Source organism: Sciurus vulgaris (assembly GCF_902686455.1).
Source record: "Sciurus vulgaris genome assembly, chromosome: 3".
Lineage (NCBI taxonomy): Eukaryota > Metazoa > Chordata > Mammalia > Rodentia > Sciuridae > Sciurus > Sciurus vulgaris.
The window spans coordinates 127037219-127055371 of record NC_136463.1 but is presented as its reverse complement, the minus strand read 5'-3'; the positions used below and the strand labels follow the sequence as shown (position 1 = coordinate 127055371).

Here is an 18153-nt window from a genome sequence, read left to right as displayed (position 1 = left end):
GTTTGCTCAATTAAATATAACAAAAGAGGAAAGGATTTTTAAGATTAAATACAGGATTTTAAAGAAAATGCTTATGTTGAAGGTACTAACGGCTGTATATACAGACTCCTTAAGGCATACATTTCTTCTTCACCGCAATAGGGCACTTTGGTAGAAAAGTTTAATAGGCAAAGATTTGGGGCTGGGGATATAGCTCAGCTGGTAGAGTGCTTGCCTCGCATACACAAGGTTGTGGGTTCAATCCCCAGCACCCCCCCCCAAAAAAAATAGGCAAAGATTTACTCTATGATCTCCATACCATGCTTGCCTTCTCTTTTTGGTTTTTCTATATGGAAATTCAGAGGTAAGTCCAAAAAGAATGAATAATATTGGGCCCAGAAGACAAACCTTGTTCAAAAACAGCTGTGAAAATGACTTTAAATGATTTCAGTTCTGGCCTCTAAGTCATAAACTTCCCTTGCTCATATAACTACCAGATGGATGTTTAAATTCATTAATTTTCAAATGCTCCCCCCAAACATTAAAAAGCTTACAAGCACAGAGGTACACAGAGCCACTTTAGAAACCCTTATACTCAAAGCAGAAGAGTAGCTATGAAAGCCTATCACCCCCAACATTACGCTGAAGCGTGATTTGAGAACAGGGCCAGCTATTGAAGGCAAGTCTTAGCTGGGAGAGGTGGTACAAGCAGCTTTCTTTGGGTACAGCTTGAGAAATGTAGAAAAAGCCCCCTCTATCGCTCGGTTGTGGTGACTAAAGTTTCAGAAATGGGCTTAAGCATTTCCATGTACTGTCCCATATACTTACCCCTAGGAAGCAGGTACTACTGTCCCCAATTTACATGTGAAGAAATTGAGGATTCATGATAGGAAATTTGCCCAAGCTGACTACCTAATTTACAAGTGACACAACTGGGATTCAACTCAGGTCTGCCTCCAAATTCATATCATTTTTTTCCATCTTGTGTCTTTTTTCTGCTACATCTTTCTGCCACCTCTTCCTAATTTTCCTTTTTCCTTTAAACAGACCATTTTTTTTATTACAATAATACCAGATTGTTTACTATCTACTTAAATTTCAATTTGGGGCTTTAATTCCCTTTTAGCAACTATGGCTGCTTTGTTGTCACAGTTTTCTACCATGTTGGGACTATTTAACTGCTATTAGGGCATAATCGATGCTTCAGCTGTCTGTAGGAGGGTCTGACACAAAATCACCCATGTATCAGTCAAACCAATCTAAGAGCTAGCATTTATGGCTCTCTTAACAGGTACAGTTTTCTGATCACAGTTGGAACTCTGCTTATTGTGTGTAGTGGGGCAAGGTTAATAGCCACAAAAGAAGTAGCCTAAATCTTCCCGGCAGTAAGACCTAAAGGTGTCTTGACTGTTCCTATTACATTTAGATAGATAAGACACCCATCCTGTCAATCTGTCCTGGGCAGAATAAAATGGAAAACAAATGATCCAAATTGATTTTTATTTCCCACATCTCAGGATACAAATATAAGGCTGTCTTATTCCAAGAACTACTCTACTCTATCACCACAAACACCTTTTTCTGGTTCAAAACACACTCACACACACACACACACTCAGTCTCTCTTCTCTTAGTTCTAAATCTGTCCATTTCTAAAATCCACTGTCCCTTTTGCTCTCTACCACACTAATAGCTTCACTTTATGTCTGACCTCTTTTCATGAAACATCATAATTTCTCGAGAGTTTTCTCTGATGATTTGATTATTCACTCCAGGCCCTTTGTAACTCCTGTTTATTATACTGAAGTCCTATCAAAGTCAGTTTCACTGTTCATTTCAGATAGGCACTGAGCCAATGTATTGCCAATAACACTCACTCTGTGCTAACTTAAAATACACAGTGCAACTTGCCAAGTTTCCTTATTTGGCAAGAAGGTCCCTCAGTTCCCAAGATCTTTGACCATCCATTTTTAGATCCAAATCCTCCGACTTAATATTTGGATATTACTCTCTGTTTAATGTGTTCTTATTTATCCCCTAAAGGAATAAGGAAAAGAAACCAGTCATTTATTTGTTTTCCTAGGCAAGAAAAAAAATTTTTTTTTCTTCTTACCTTTGTGTTATAGTCATTTACTCTGGAATTATTACCACTAAAACATTTTATATAAACATTTTCCAGTTTAAAAAGAAAACTTCCAAAATAATCCCCAAAAGTTAGAGTAGAAATTAAATTGTGAAGATTAAAATAAACAGTGCACACTGTTCCAAAAGACCATGTTTCTTTATCTTAATTCTCTCTTTCCAAACAAACTAAATTCATATTCATTTACAATCTCCCAAATCTCTCACTATTGTAGCAGGAATCTAAAACAAAGGCTCTACAAATGACCAAAACCATAATTAAAATGCAGCCATCCCATTTTTTGAAAATTAGAAACGACATGAAATTTCACTGTGGAGATGGTAGATGGGCCTACAGTAAAGAAGACACTAACTGGTCTCCAATCACTTGTTTATTTTTGTCTTTAAACAGGGTGGATCCATGAATCCTGCAGGTTCGTTTCACCTAAGGTCAGGAAAGCGAGAAGGCTGTCCTACCAAAGCTTCAAAGGTAAAATAGGATTATACTTTGACCACTATCTTGAATACCACCGAATTCATTCTGTAAGAAAATTCTCATGCACATTATTAGTCAGCTTTTGTAAAATCGTTGGAATGGGCCACCAAATGGTGTGCTTTCATTATTAACTAACAAAAATAGTAATTAAGTTCCCCATAAACAGTGCTTATGCGGGATCTCAAGGCGCATCTGAAACATACATTTTCTGCAGTCTAACAATGTTTCCCCCATTGTTTTTTCGGCAATTCGATGTCATCTACCCAGTTTTTAATTAAAGTTTTTCTGAAAGCTGTCATGTGCAAGCGAGGCGTAGCGGGGGGCCTCGGCACACACGCCCGGCCTGGTGCAGGTCTCAGAGCCCACGACATCCCGGGCGCCGGAGGATCTGCACAGCAGACACCCTGGGCGGCCGCGGAAGGAAAGGTGGAGGCGGCCGCGGCGGGGAGGACGTCCCTGCTGCCTAAGGACTCGGCCGGAAGGGCAGGGAGCGACCGCGCTGGGTGGGGGACACCGTTCTCGGCAGAGTACCCCAGAAAAGCAGAAGTTGGTCCTCTCTCCTCGCATGCAGACCTCCGCGGGGGAGCTGGCACCCTCCCCGGCTGGGGAGGCTCCCGTTTCGCCCCGGGGGGTACCCCGTCCCGCCCGCGAGGCCACCTCTTGGCGCTGCCCCGAGGGTCGCGGGCTTGGCAGGCCGGCCCGGGGACGCCCTCGCCGCGGCGGCGAAGCCCGACACGCTCCGGTCTGCGCCCCGCTCTTCCGGGCGCCAACTTCTCGCTGGGACCTGCCCGAACTTCCCCGACCCGCACTTGGCCGCGCCGCCGCTGGTTTCAGACGCCGACTCCGCGCGCGCCGGACACACTCGCTCCCGCCGCTGCCCCGGCGGGCCTCGGCGCGGGAGGGGCGCCCGCCAGGCCCCGGGCCGGGGTCTCCCCGGCAGGGCCTCTGCCCCGAGGCGCCGGGACAACTCGCGAGCGCGGCGGGGCCTGGAGCCTCCCCGGCGGCCTCCCTCCGCGGCCCCCAGCCTGGCCCCTACCTGGCTCCCCAGCCGGGCGCGAGCAGCTGCCGGGGGCGCAGAGGCCCGGCGCGACGAGGGCGGCGGCAGGGGTCGGGGGACAGCGGCCCGCGCGGCTCCCACGCTTCCGCCGGAGTCAGGAGTTGAACATTCCGCCTCTCCGCGCGGCGCCAATGAGGAAGACAGTCGCCGCAACAGCACCACCTACCTCCGAGCGCGGAACCGCCGGGCCTCCCTGCCCTCCCCGGCACGCCCGCGGCTGGCCGCAGCTCAGATGCCGGGCTAGCGGGGCGTGGGGAAGGAGCTCGGGCCTCCCGGGCCTGCGTGCTCCGGGGACCGTCCGCCCAGAGTCCGCGAGCCGGCGGAGCGGGGCTGAGCGGGGCGCCCCTGCCCTGTCGTGAGGCAGGAGGCGCGTGGCTCCTCGTCCTCTGCTACCTTAACATCTTTTGACAAGTTAGCACCACCTATTCTGTCAACTCAGCCCTTAGAACATAGGCCCCCAGGGGTACAAAGAGATAGGGACAAACATGAAAAGAGATTTCTGGGACACAGGGCTGCCGGTGCCTCAGTGGGACCATCAGGAGATATCTCCGGGATATTGAGGAAGGCTCGTGGGACGCTGCTTTAGTTCAGGTGCCTTCAACATCAGATGAGTCCTCTTCACAGAGTCCACTGTGAATGCAAGCAAAAGGTGGCAGTGGGCTTTGGGAAGAAAACAAATAGATTGTTGATAGGGAGGATGGTTCTGTGGAGAAAAGTGAGAGTAAGTTGTAAAGGTACGGGCAACATTGTCCAGGGCTTTGAATTTGAACTTGATCACCTGTGGACTCTGGCAAACTATGGAAAGTTGGAATCAGGGTAAAATGGTCTTCCTGTTTCTGTTTTAATAGTAATTTAGAGAGTAGCCCAAAGTAGTTGTAGGAAGGGTTGCTAGGGATGGTTATTGTCACTAGCTAGTAGTGGGATCATGAGGAACTGAGTTAGAATGTGCAAAATGGAATTTAAAAGAAGGAATGGAATTAAGAGACAGGTTTGATGAAGGAAGCCACAGAAATTGGTGACCCTTTAGATTGAAAAAGAAGAGCAGGATGCCAAGATTTCAAACCCGGGTGACTGGAAGAATGATGGTGTCATTGACAGAAATAGGAATATGTGGCGGGGAAGCTGGCTTCCTGCTGAGGGTGAGATCATGAGAGGAAAAACAGGTAGAGATGCAGCAGTTGAAGTATGAAACTGAAATTGAGAAGAGCCCAAGAAGGAAAAATTGTAACTCATTCATATAGGTTAAAGATAAGAATGTGAAGCCATGTGTGAAGGTAGGTTTAGAAACCGCTTTCTAGTCTGTTATCATAAGGACTGGAGATTTTAGACTAATAAATCCTATTTTGGTAATTGAAAGATTAGAATTGATGAAATTCACGCTAAAATTTTTCTAATGTTTATAATCAATTCTAAAAACTATCTACCCCTGTAAAAGAAAACTAGGGCTCATTAGCACAAACTTACACATAAGGAGACTTCAGTCGTTTACCTCACCTTTAAAGGCACTTGATTGTGAAATAACACTAGACTGGAAATCAGAGAACCTGGCTTTGGTCTTCGCCCTTCCAGTTTCAACTGGGGCAATTCATAGGATAGACCTCACTTTCCTCCCTCCAAAATAAAAGAGCCTAAATAGACGTTAGCTATAGGTTCCAGCTTTAAAACTATGAATGCATAGCTTTATATATGACTTTAAAGCCTTAATATTTCTCGCCACATTACCCTTCTTCCCCACCCATTTTTTCTTCATTGTATTTTCCTCACAAATTAGGCTCAGAGAACAACCAGCGGGAACAATGAGCCCTAGACAGTAGTCTCACACACACACTAAAATCATAGTTTGGTAGGCATTCTCTTGTAACCTCCTTGAGGTCATATCTCATTTTCTACTGTATCTGTTCATCACTGAAATGAACACATAATAATTGTGCCATAAACGAATTGCCTCAACTCTTATTTTTTCTTTCATCAAGCCACCTGTTTCCTTATGACTATATTGATCTCTTTAGGCCCCAGAGCTAATAAATATAGTCCAGTGTTTTTTCCTATCACTGATCCTGCCTTTTCAAATTGTTCATGCCTTTTGCAAAGTTTATTGGTTCCCACCAGAGTATGTTTACAAATGTAAACAATAATAACAAAAGAGACCAGTCAAACTCTTTATCAAATCTTCATATTTCTTTACTTCAAATATTTCCGCACTAAAAATAGATGTACTTTCAGCAGTGAGGTGACTTGAAAGTCCTTAGCACCCTCTTCCATCTAAGAATACCCTCCAAAATAAGCATGCCATCTAAGTAAAAAGAGTGTATTTGCTATTTAAATACAACTTAATGAAAAAGTCTCCTAACCTTCCATTTCAGTTGGGATTGTTTCCCTCAAACCTTTTTTAAGTAGAAATCTGGAACTACTACCAGTTATCAGTGTATCAAAGACATGCAGACATAAGTTCTATTAAGGGCAGAAGGAAAGGCCACTTAAAAGGAAAAAAGCATTCTTTATCCTCCTTCCCCTTAGAGGGATAAAAGCTATAATGCAAGCTGCACCCAGAGGCCATCTCAGTTCCTCATTTCAGATCATAAATAATCTATGTCTGTATTATATCTAAGACTTAACCAACTTATATGTAAAATGAGTGCTTCACTTCCTGTACAACTGAGACTCCCTGTGAAATTAAGGCATACAACCAACATTCTTTAAGATAAGTAGTCATTGCCTTAAAATCACAAATGAAGCTTAAGTCATTGTTGCAACTTAGTTTTTAGACGATCAAAGGTACTCACAAGGATATTTAGGATACCGATTTTGATTAGGTATTCTGGAGCATGAAAGGAGTAAGAGGGCAAGAAGAGATATTGGGGACTTTTGCAAAATTTATTCAACAATTATTTTCTGAATATCAAGCATTGTACTGAGCTTGGTGATCATAACAGTGAACCAGATGAAGCCCCTTTTCTCGGAGTGAAAAGAGTGCAGTGGAAGAGCCAGCAAAGACACAAGCAGCTATACTGAGCTGTGCTCTTAGGGGGCACAGAGGAGGGCTTATGGCATGATGCCTGACACAGGTTGCAGAAGTTACTGAAGGCTTTCAAGTCAAAGAATTTCTGCATGGAATAAGAAGAATGAAGAGGATTTGCTGAATGAAAAGGAAGGAAAGGTATTCCAGGCAGAGGGAACAGCATATGCAAAGGGCCAAGAGCATTAACAAATTCAAGGAATACGTGTGTTAGATATCCAAAAAGAGACATTGCCAGGAGGGAGTAATAGTCCTCTGGGTCATAGTTAAAGTAGTAGCAGTAGTGATAATAATAACATAAAGAGCTAAGATTTACTGAATACTCATGGGCTGGGGACCCAGCTAAGGGTTTTACAAATGCCTTGCACCTAGTCTATCAGGTAGTTGACATCATCATCCTGTGCTGTAGGGCTAGAAAAGGTCTTGGAATCTTAGGCAACTTGCCTTCCCCCAGGGAGTAAGGGGTGGACTTTAGGACTTGTCCTTTTAGACAACTTTCTAGTCTCAGGATTCCTTTCCCTCTTAAAAAAAAAAAAAAAAAAGTTATTGAGGACCCCAAATAGCTTTTGTTTATGTGAGTTATATCTATCAATATTTATCATATTACAAATTAAAGCTAACATTTTATTTATTTATTTTTATTCATTTAAAACTAACAAAAGTTCACTTACTTTAACATAAATAACATATTTTAATGAAAAGTTATAATTGTCCACATTTTTTTTAGTTCAGAGTTTCATTGTTTTATATTTTAGCAAACCTAATGTTTGACTTAGTAGAAGACAACTGGATTCTCCTATCTGCCTCTGCATTTAGTCTATTTCAATATCATACTACATGGATCCTCAAAGAAATTCCCCCTGTACTCTCATGAGACAACCCAGTGAAAACAATGTCTATCTGTGGAAGAAGTTCTGACCTTGCTAAGCCCCTGAAAGGGTTCAGGGATACATTCTGCAAAATGCTATTATAGAGTCTAAGGATGCTCCATGAGCTCAAGAGAGTCGGTCGCCTTGTGCTCTGCTTCTAGATGCAGCATCACAGGGCAACTGCATCAGTAGGGAAGAGAGTGCTTTGCTCAACTTCAGAAATTTTGAGGTGCAGTGCCAGCCCTATTTCTAAGCAGCTGCCCCTTATTTGGGACCATTCCGCCCCTTGGTCATGCAGGATGATAAAGATGTTTGCCTACCTGAGTCTTGAGTCCAATTGACTGCTCACTTTTGCTCACTCTTACTATGGTTTACTGTGCTGTTCTTAAAACCCCAGATCTAAAATTGGACTCCATCAGTGTATAAAAATTGTCACATCCATTTAGTATCAGGTCATGCCATCTCTCCTATTTATCCTTAGCCCTACCTTATGGCAAGAAAGTCATGGTTTCCTTCTCAAAAGAATGATGGTTGCTGTAGTTTTGTGACAGAATACTAAAGGTATTATTCAATGATATTAATAAAGGAAGGGTTGGTCATCACTCTGAACATGAACATTAGGAAACAGCAGGCACTCATTGAAATCAAGAGTTTCCTTACTGAAATTATGGAGAATGGTGTATTTTTGTTTGTTTATTGCTTTTTTCCCCAGCACTGCAGATTGAACCCAGAGGGACTCTACCACTGAGCCACATCCCACAACATTTTTTATTTCGTTTTGAGACACTAAGTTGCTGAGGCTGGCTTCGAACTTGCAATCCTCTTGCATCCGCCTCCCAAGTAGCTGGGATTATAAACATGTGCACTACGCCCAGCTGATGATGTGGATCTTATTTCAGTGAAACGTTTCACAATGGCTTCATAAATCAGAAGGAGATTTTAACCAATGACAACCCATCACTGAATTGCACTTGATAGAAGATTGAGCCACAAGTGCTTGATGAATGGACCAATGTTCCCTTGGTGGAGTGTTTCTAGTGGTAGGTTGCTGAACTTTGCTCTGTCCCGACCTGTTCAACCTTCCCACAACTTGAAAGGAGATCCAGGTGGCATGCATATCTTATGAGGAATAGCATGAATTTAGAAGGAACATCTAACAAATTTGATATGAGAATTATAGCAAAACTTCAAAACCATCATGGATGATTCATTGCCTGCTACTTTAAGTCCTCAGGACACATTCAAAGCCTTCCCTTATCTAACCTAAATTTTCCTGCTATACATCATCTTCCATATTCAAGAGCTCCGTGCTTACATCAAACTTCCGATCTCCATTCTTAGCTTCTAATGATCTTTTTCTAGCACCTCTGTATCCTCAAGACCCAGCTCAAGCCCTTCCTTTCCCCAGAGCTTTTTCTAGTTCTCTGTCAAGAAGTAATCTTTCCCCTCTTGGAATCTCATAGTACTTTTGTTTACCCTTTGGGTTTTACCCCATATTATGATTACTTACATCTGCCATTTCCTAGTCTTCATGAGTTTTAAGAGCAAAATCCACATATACTATTATGTCTGTGTACACCCACCTCAACTAACATAAGACATTATTTGCAAGCACTTAATACTTATCTAATGAAGAATTGAAAAAAAGTGAATTATAATTAGATTATGGTTTGAATGGCTACGTTTAGCTATCACAGAATTTATTGGTAAAGAAGAAGGATGAAAACTAACACTGCATGATTGCTGATTCTGTTAGGCATTTTGCAAATATATTATTTGTTTAACTTATTTAATCTATAAAAGAGGGAATGAATACTCAGATGCAAAGTAACTTGCTCAATGTCACATAGCTAATGAAGATGAGATATAAATAAATCCCTGATCCATTTGATTCTTTTTATTGTACTGCATATGAGAGGAAACATACTTTTAAAGATTTTTGATAAAGTAGTGAGTTATAGAAGCACCTACCTATCTGTGTAATCTTTCTCAACAAAGGGTGCAGCCATTGCTTGAAATTGAAAAATATTGGCATAATTTTAATATGTTCCTTAAGATCTTTGTGTACAATTTGGGAAAATTCTAATATTCCCTGTCTTAGCACATGTCTCCACATGTGCAAAAATGTTTCTGCAAGATTTTAAACTTTTTGGTCTAACCTATTAAAATGAAATTTATCAACTAAATAACTGAACAGCAAAGTGCTGAGTATTTGTTCAGAAAAGGTGATAAGAGTTTCAAGATTTTGAATATATGATTTCTCACTACTTTGTTATAATTATTGATTAAGACCAGAGTCTCAGAGTCTTCTGTAAAGAATATCTTCCTGTATATAAACCCCCAAACATGACTTAAGCATTCGAGAAAGAGAAGCTGCAGGTGAAAGGCCCCACCTTCTGTTCCTCCACATGCCCCGTACCCCTTCCCCCAGCAACTTTAGCTCCTTCTTGGGCTTTTCCTTCTGAGGTCTTACTCTGGCCATCACACCTGGCAACCAAGAGTACAGGGCCCTCATCAAAGGTATAGTAGTGGCAGACTCTAAAACGAACACGACCAAAATCTAAAGAACAACATAATTAATTGAGATTTATGAAAATAGTCAAGTTCTGAGTTGAGGCTTCTGTGTTAACTGATCCAATAAATAGAGATGATCTTTCATCCCCAGATAACTTCATCTAAGCCTCAAGTGAGCTGGCAAAACATAGACACATAATTATTTTCTTACCATTTCAAAAGCTTCAGGAGACACACCTTTTTGTTCTTCTGGATAAACCAAATTCTCAGACCCAAATTTCCAGACATTCTAAGAAGACCAATGATATGATCCCACTTTAGATGGAGTTATGTCACCAATTTCCTGGATTTAGGCAGGTGCCAAGGGGAAGGGAAGTTCTTCTGTCAGTTGACATCTGGCAAAATAATTGTTTTCATAAGGTAATTATTAATTCCATTTAATAATTTCTCATAAATAATGTTGATATCAACCATCTTTTATATAAAAATTTTAGGCATCTGTCCAATTTTCATTATATCTGCCTCTTCATTACAAACACAGTGAAATGAAATGATGTCAATAAATAATGACCTATCTTAAATAGTAATTCTTTTCTATATGCCTTTTTTTTTTTATTGATATGCTGGATCTTTGTGTTTTCTTCTTTTTTTTTTTTGCCACCTAAAGGTCTACTATAAGCCATTTATATCCTCTGGTCTGCCAAATAGGAGATGGGGAATAAGGGTATGGCTACTTCCTAGGACTGGGACTAGGTCCATGCAAAAGTAGATTTGCCAATTTACTATCATCAGAAAACATTAGTCACATCTCAAGGTCATTTTTCTTTCTACTTTGCTTTGTATTATTCTTTCTCAAGTTGAAATTTATCCAACTAATATTGTCAAAAGTTCTACTTGTCTTTTTTTTTTTTTTTCAATGCCACCTTTGGCTTTTCCCTAACTTTACAAGGTCCATTTGTATTAAGGCCCTGTCCACATTGTTGTTTGTAACACCTTCCAATTTAGTAGTATCTGCAAATTTCATTAACATGCTATTTACTCCTTCTTCCAGATCATTAAAAAATGCTATTTCTTATGTATTAAATTTTGCGGTCGAATAGATTTAATTTGCTGTTGTAATTTCAATGCATGTTTTCTAAAGACACAATGTAGTTAAGAATGGTCTTAACATAGGCTTAAATCCATACCCAGTTTATAGTTATTTTACTATTATGCAATCCATTTGTGTCCTCTAATCAGCACTGTTGTGAGCTCTATTGAAGCCATAATCTATTGATTTTCTCTTCCCTCTTTTTCAATACAGTCATCATCTAGGCTTTAAATGCACAGCAATAGCAGAGTGAGAACTATTGTTATACTCTAATCCACAGCTATTTATAAAAGGAAATTAAGCCTTTTTTCTCAGTGGATATTCTTCCACTGATTTAAGAAATGTTCTGCGTTAAAATTTTATTTTGTAATCATCCAATTTTCCTATGCATAGTATCAATGTTCATAAGAAATAAATTCTAGATTTTTATATGCAAGTCAATATCATGCATAAGAGATATATGTATTTATATAAAATATATCTAGTATCTTACATATTTACATATATAAGTAGGGGTGAGTGAGCATGTTTTTTTTTAGTAGGTCTGCCCACTGACTCCCTGATTCCTAGAGAATCTGGAGCAACTTTGTTTTTTGTGACAGATTTAGACCCATCACCTGCAAATCGGAGAATGAGGCTTGTTAGGCCTTCGATTCACTTTCTGTTATTGATCATCTTCCTTATTAGTCTTTGATAGTGCTGGTTTACATTTCCAGTGAGATGAGGCTTCCTACCTGCCACTTATTGCATGATTATGCTCATAAGCTTAGTTAAATCATTATCCAGAGGTTAGTCTCCATGTTTCTATGTAGTATTTTCTTTACTCTCTCTCTTTCTCCATCTGTTTTTCAAATTTTTAAATTCTTTTGAGATATACATGACAGTAGAGTGTATTTTGACATCTTATACATACATGAAGTAAAACGTATTCTAAATAGGATCTCATTCTTGTGGTTGAACGTGATGTGGCATTTCACGGGTTGTGTATTCATATAGGAACATAGGAAAATTATGTCCAATTCATTCTACTGTCTTTCCTATTTCCATCCCCTCTCCTTTCCCTTCATTCCCCTTTGTCTAATCCAGTGAACTTCTATCACCACCCCCCCACCATTGAGTGTTAGCATCAGCATATCAGAGAGAACATTCAGCCTTTGGAACTGGTTAGCATCTACATACATCAAACAAACCCTTCTCAATTTCAAAAATCAAATAGACCACAACACAATAATACTGGGTGACTTTAACACACCCCTCTCATCACTGGATAGATCCTCTGAATAAAAACTAAAGAAGCTATTGAACTAAAAAGTACAATTAGTAATTTAGACTTAGCAGACATATAGAGAATATTTCATCAATCAATGATTAAATATACTTTCTCCTAAGCAGCACACGGACCCTTCTCTAAAGTAGACTACATCTTAGTTCACAAAGCAACTCAGCAAATACAAAAAATTAGAGCTAATACCATACATTCTATCAGATCATAATGGAACGAAATTAGAATAAAAAATAGAAGCTTCTCTCTCCCCATCTGAATATAATACCATGGCAACCTTTTTTCTTCCACCTTGAGTTTATTTGACCTCTAAGACTCAGTTTCCCCTTCTGAGTTGTTTCCTCATAACCCTCCTAGCCATCTCAAGGTGTTCCTATCAAGTTTAAATGAGTAAACTTAAGTAGAATGAGTTTATAAGTTATATAAAAGCAAACAAAATATATAGGACTTTTTGAAACATAATAAAGACAAATACAGATTTTTTAAATTGAGAATTAAAAGCTGTATTTCTAGATTTTTTTTCATGTTGAACTTTCAGTATATGTCTGTTTTGCCAGTAAATGTCCAAAGACATGCTAGCCTCTCATATTTGGCTTTGAATGCAATTGAGCACTGAATCTTAAGATTTGAAAAGTTTTTGCATTTTAGAATTTTCCTAACTCAACAACATACAATATTATAAACCAGATTTTTAAATAATCCCACAGAAGAACTCTGAGTTTAAAAAGGCAAGCATAATAAAACCAAGCAAAATGTGCTTCCCTACGGAAAACTCTTTTTCATGTTGTGTGTGTGTTTTGTTTCGGAGTCTTAAAGAATTGGAATTTTGTTAAAGACATTGTCTGGATTATTTATTGGTTTAATTTTTTCATCCATCCAGCACAATTTGTCTTATGTAAATTTTGGAGATTCTATGAGAGTGGACTTTTGGGGACACTGCTTGTCCTGGGCTCACCATCCATCCTCCTGAGCCATTCCACTCTTTTTATTACCAGTCATATTTTATGATAAATCTCCATACAGTTCTCTCCACTTTCAATGTTTTCTTTTGAAATCATATTCATCTTTGACAATGATAAAGTTTTTGCTTTTTCCTGGTGGAGAAGAAAAACCAAACACATGGTTCTTGTCAGGAGCAGCTAATTATACAGTATGTTCATGTAGATGTAAGCCCTTCCTTGCTCACACACCCCTGCATACAAACACATTTTTTAATCAATTCCTTAAACATTTTAATCAAAATCTCCTTATGGCCAGATGTCAAGGATAAATAAAAGAGTTCAAAAATACTGGATAACTGTCTTAGTTGTTCAGATCATTAACGTAGCACAAGCCTTACCAAATCTTTGTGGTAGACATTTTAAAATAATCATCAGATTTGCAAAATTCTCCTGAACTATCACAGTTGAATAATCAAAACTCAGCCTCACTCAGCCAGTCTCAGTCTGTCTAGGCAACCAGTTTATCTGGATCACTTTGCTATGAAAAATTATTTACATAAAACCTGCAACAAGTTTCAGTGTGTTAGATTATATAGCTTGATAGCAACAATTTACATTCCCAGTCTCTGGAGGACGTTGCCTTAGACACATCTTTAGATGGCTTAGATTATTCCTGGTCCTGATGGGTCTGGGTAAGTTTAAGTGTCAACATCCTATTATAGAACAAAGTTCTTGGATATTTTTGAAGAATTGGGCTTCTTAGTAGCTTTCTCTCTAAATGCAAAAGGCAACCAAATTCATGTTTTCACCCTTTTTGCCAGTCTTTTAAGCAAGTCAGGTTAAACCTGGCGTTATCTTATTACAAGTGAACTTGATAACCTGATGGAACCCTGAGGACAAATGTTAATGAAGGCATCGAGTATCTAAAGGGAAAAATTAATACTGAATGCATTATACAATAGGGATTAAAAGCATGGCTTTGAAGTTAGAACTGGACTGGGACCTGAGTTTGCTACTTATGAGCTATGTGACCTTCCACATTTTACTTAGCATCTCTGAACCTCAGTTTCTTCATCCATAAAATGGGGACCGTATCAGGTTTTTATTTGTCTTAACTAAGTTTATACATGTATAACACAATAAAACCTGGTCCAGAGGTAGTGTTCAATAATACCAGTTATTATTGTTGTTATTAACACTCATGTTTCACATGCTAAATATCTGCTATGTTAGTTGTTGTTTACGGTTACCTAAATGATTTGTTTCTTCCGGAGTCAGCTTTTCTCTTTGTATTTCTTTTTTGTGGTACTAATTTTCTAAGACATCTCTTGTGACTGCTTGTTCTTGTTTACATATAAGAATGAAGAATTACATTGACTATTTTAGGTAGCTGGCATGGATTTTCTCTGCTATGTTGTGAAGTAGATTTTTCTCCTCTGGGATCCTTCCCTGAATAGGAAGACTCAATGGAAATCTCCAATATGTGGTGGACATGTTGACCAGCAGGCTTACTCTATGAAAACTTTTTTTTTTTTTTTTTTTCAGGATGACTTTAGGATAACTGCTATGATTTGGACCTGAAGTGTCCCTCAGAGGCCATGAGTTGGAGGTTTGGTCCCCAGCAAGGTGCTATTGGGAGGCGGTGGAAACTTTGAGAGGTGGGGCCTGGTGGGGGCTCCTCTGGTCATGAGGGCCTGCCCTTAGAGGAGATGGTGGGACCCCAACCTTTTCGTCTTTTGCATTTTCCCTTCCCAGCCATGAAGGGAGCACTTTTCCTCTGCTGCGTACTTCTGCCACCTCGTGCTGCCTCACCACAGGCCCGTGACAAGGCCAGCCATGAACCGAATCTGCAAACTGCGAACCAAAGTAAACCTTTTTTAAAAACTAAGTTGATTATCTCAAGTATTTGTTTTATTAGAAAGCAGATTAATACAATATAACATTAGTAAATAATGAATATGTATGTTGGCATATGAATGTTTTTATACTTATATATAATTTTACATAAATATATTTTATTTGTGCATATTCATATATTTATAAATAAATGTATCTATTTCATATGTGCATATTTGTATTTATTTACTTACTTAGATATTTATTTCATGGTTGGTTCAGCTTGCATGGGTAAGTTAATGTTATTTTGCCTTGGACTTTTGTTTTTTTTTTGGTCTCCTCTTATGTAGTTATAGCTCATATGGCCAATGAAAAACTGTGCAAGATCCTGCCAGAGGTGATCAAAAAATATAAGTGTCAGGAAGAATACCTCGCTGGATATTTAAGTGGAAATTTTGCTGCAGTTTGAGAGACCTTTAAGGAAATGACCAGTTATCAAGAAGATAAAGATCAGGGAAAGAACAGGAATTGGTAGTAGTCCTTTGATATTATGAGAGACACCAAAAATATCATGCTAGGCTCTGAGGATTTATCAAAAATAGCAGGGGGAAAAACTATCCCCAGTAAGCTTATTATGACTTAGGGGCTTTTAAGAGAAAGGAAGAGTGATGTCAGTGTGTATTCTGGGAATTCGTCTCCAAATGGTGAGGCTCCTGTTGCCACGAACATGTCCCAACACTAAAAACGTGTTTGGGCACAGCACAGCACAGCTGGGGGAAGGCTCGCAGTTTCGGTCTTTTCTTCTTCCATTCTGCCCCTGTTCTCTGAAATGCAAAGTAACAGGAAGGAGATCTCCTGCTCCTGATATGGTTATGACACCCACCCTTTGGAAAGAGAAGGAGCTCTAGCCAGTTTTGTTTTTTTTCGCTTCGTTTTGTCCAGGCAGGATCTCCTATTGCTCAGGTTGACCTTGAGCTTCTGATCTCAACTGATTCTCCTGCCTCAGCCTCCTGAGTGGCTGGGACTACAGGTGTGCACCACTGCATCTGGTCTCATAGCATTTCTTGTTATTTGTTCACTTACTTGTTATTTTTTGTCATTTGCTAATGACCAAAAAAATAGTCATTTTTTGTCATTTAGGTCCTTCTAAGGAAAATGAACCCTGGAAACAGTTGTGCTTTCTGTTGCTCAATACAGCCAACATCTCCATCTTAGTCGAGTTGGAGGTTTTCGAGTTTAGAACTAGACATTATGAGCAAATCCAACTGGTCATAATACAGAACAGGACTTAGGGTCCCCAAGGATGACATGCAAGCTAGAGTGACTGTAGGGAACTGGGAGCTGAAAGAGAAGACCATATGGCTGGCAGCCAAGGTTTCAAGTCACGTCCAATGAGGACGTTTTAAAAATAAAATACTATGGCACTCTGTGATGAAAGCCCTTCTCCATATTTTCTACAGAAGTTCAGCAAATATAAATAGTTCAAAATCCTTTGATTTTGGTGGAGTCAATTGTTAGTGAAACAAGGCGTAAAGGATGTGAAAACACATAGGGCCAACCTGTCCGCTTAAGAGATGAACCATGTCAACTACAACTGCAGCATGATTAGGAATTCTCTCTGAACGTGAGTGCAGCCCTCAGGGAGTTACAGAGACTGCTACAGCTCGAAAAGATAAAGGTTTTCCATAGCTGATATATGACATAACTATGACAGATGGGACTTTTTTTAAGGGACTCTGCACATACACTTCTCTTTTAAAGATAAAACTTTTTAGGGAAAAATGTCCCGAAATTACTTGTCCCAAACCTCACTTATCATATTTTGGCATAATGAAGCTTATCCTCTGTTTTTCAAACTCTTTCTGTTATTTTAGTGACATCAAAAGTCTAAATAAGGAGCTGGTGGTGTGACTCAGTGGTACAGCGCTTGCCTAGCATGTGTGTGAGGCACTGGGTTGGATCCTCAGTACCACATAGAAATAAATAAATAAATACATAAAATAAAGGCTGTTTTTTTTTTTTTTTTTCTTTTTAAAGTCTGCTTTCATCTGTTTAATAAAAAGTCTAAATAAGTGACTTGTCCTTTTACTGAATAAATTTTGGGGAAATGAAAAAAAAAAAAAAAAAAAAAAATCCAAGTAATCAGCCCTCTTGGGAGCAGAAAGATAGGCAGAAAGTGCAACCTTGAAGGTAACAACATATGCTTTGGAATCACATAAACTGGGCTTCAAGTTTCAACTCTGCTGTAATGTAAGCATGTGACCTTGGGCAAAACAAACACTTTCAGTGTTTCCTCACCAGAAAAGAGTAAGACTATTCATTTCTTAGGTGTTGAGAATAAAATACAGTGTATGTATAACCAGCCCAGAGCGGGTGTTCAATAAATGGCACAGCTGACAGGCTAAAAGCATTGATTACTGAATCAATATGGCCTAGAAGATTCTCTGCCAAGGTCAATATTCAGAAAACTTTGTATTTAAAACTCTATATTCCTTTATACCCTTGCTTTTCTTCTAATTAGAGACAAAATACAGATTTCTCTTTCCCCCCAGCAATCATCTCTTGGTAATCAAAATAGTTCCATACCTTGCAATACAAACTTTATTAAGTTGCTCCATTGATGTGTATTTCTGGTGCATAAATGAATTCTGCACATCATGGCGACAGACCTGCGTATCTCAGTTGCTTCGTGCTGTCCACAACTGTGTCAATGTTGACTTAGTGTTATTCATTCGCTTGTGTTGTTATTAAAAATGAATCCTTAATTAAAATGACCCAGTACCACCCGGCTCATGTAGAGTGCCACCAACAATAATCTCTAATTTAATGTAGACTTTGGTTCATACCTACGATTTAATTTCTGAAGCCAGAAATATAAAGGGATCTTATAATGGCTTGTGAGTATTAGGTGAGGAAGATTAGGACCATTAATGAAGAGCTACCGTCTTAGGA

At 39.5% G+C, this 18153-nt stretch overlaps 1 protein-coding gene and 1 long non-coding RNA gene across 4 annotated transcripts in view; one reads left to right on the top strand and one right to left on the bottom strand.

The window, feature by feature from the left end:
* Window positions 1-3792, bottom strand: part of MAP3K20 (mitogen-activated protein kinase kinase kinase 20) — a 171912-nt gene extending 168120 nt beyond the window's left edge. For 2 of the 3 annotated variants that reach the window (XR_013762996.1, XM_079135022.1), the window contains exon 1: window positions 3633-3767. The gene's annotated coding sequence lies outside the window, so the exon portion shown is untranslated. Of the gene's footprint in view, window positions 1-3632 lie in introns of all 3 variants that reach the window. The other variant, XM_079135021.1, reaches the window with a different exon arrangement.
* A 10211-nt stretch (window positions 3793-14003) lies between these two features.
* Window positions 14004-15237, top strand: LOC306655960. The gene is made up of 3 exons (XR_013762368.1): window positions 14004-14057; window positions 14911-14974; window positions 15121-15237. It is a non-coding gene; the product is annotated as an uncharacterized lncRNA (long non-coding RNA).
* Window positions 15238-18153: the final 2916 nt, after the last annotated feature.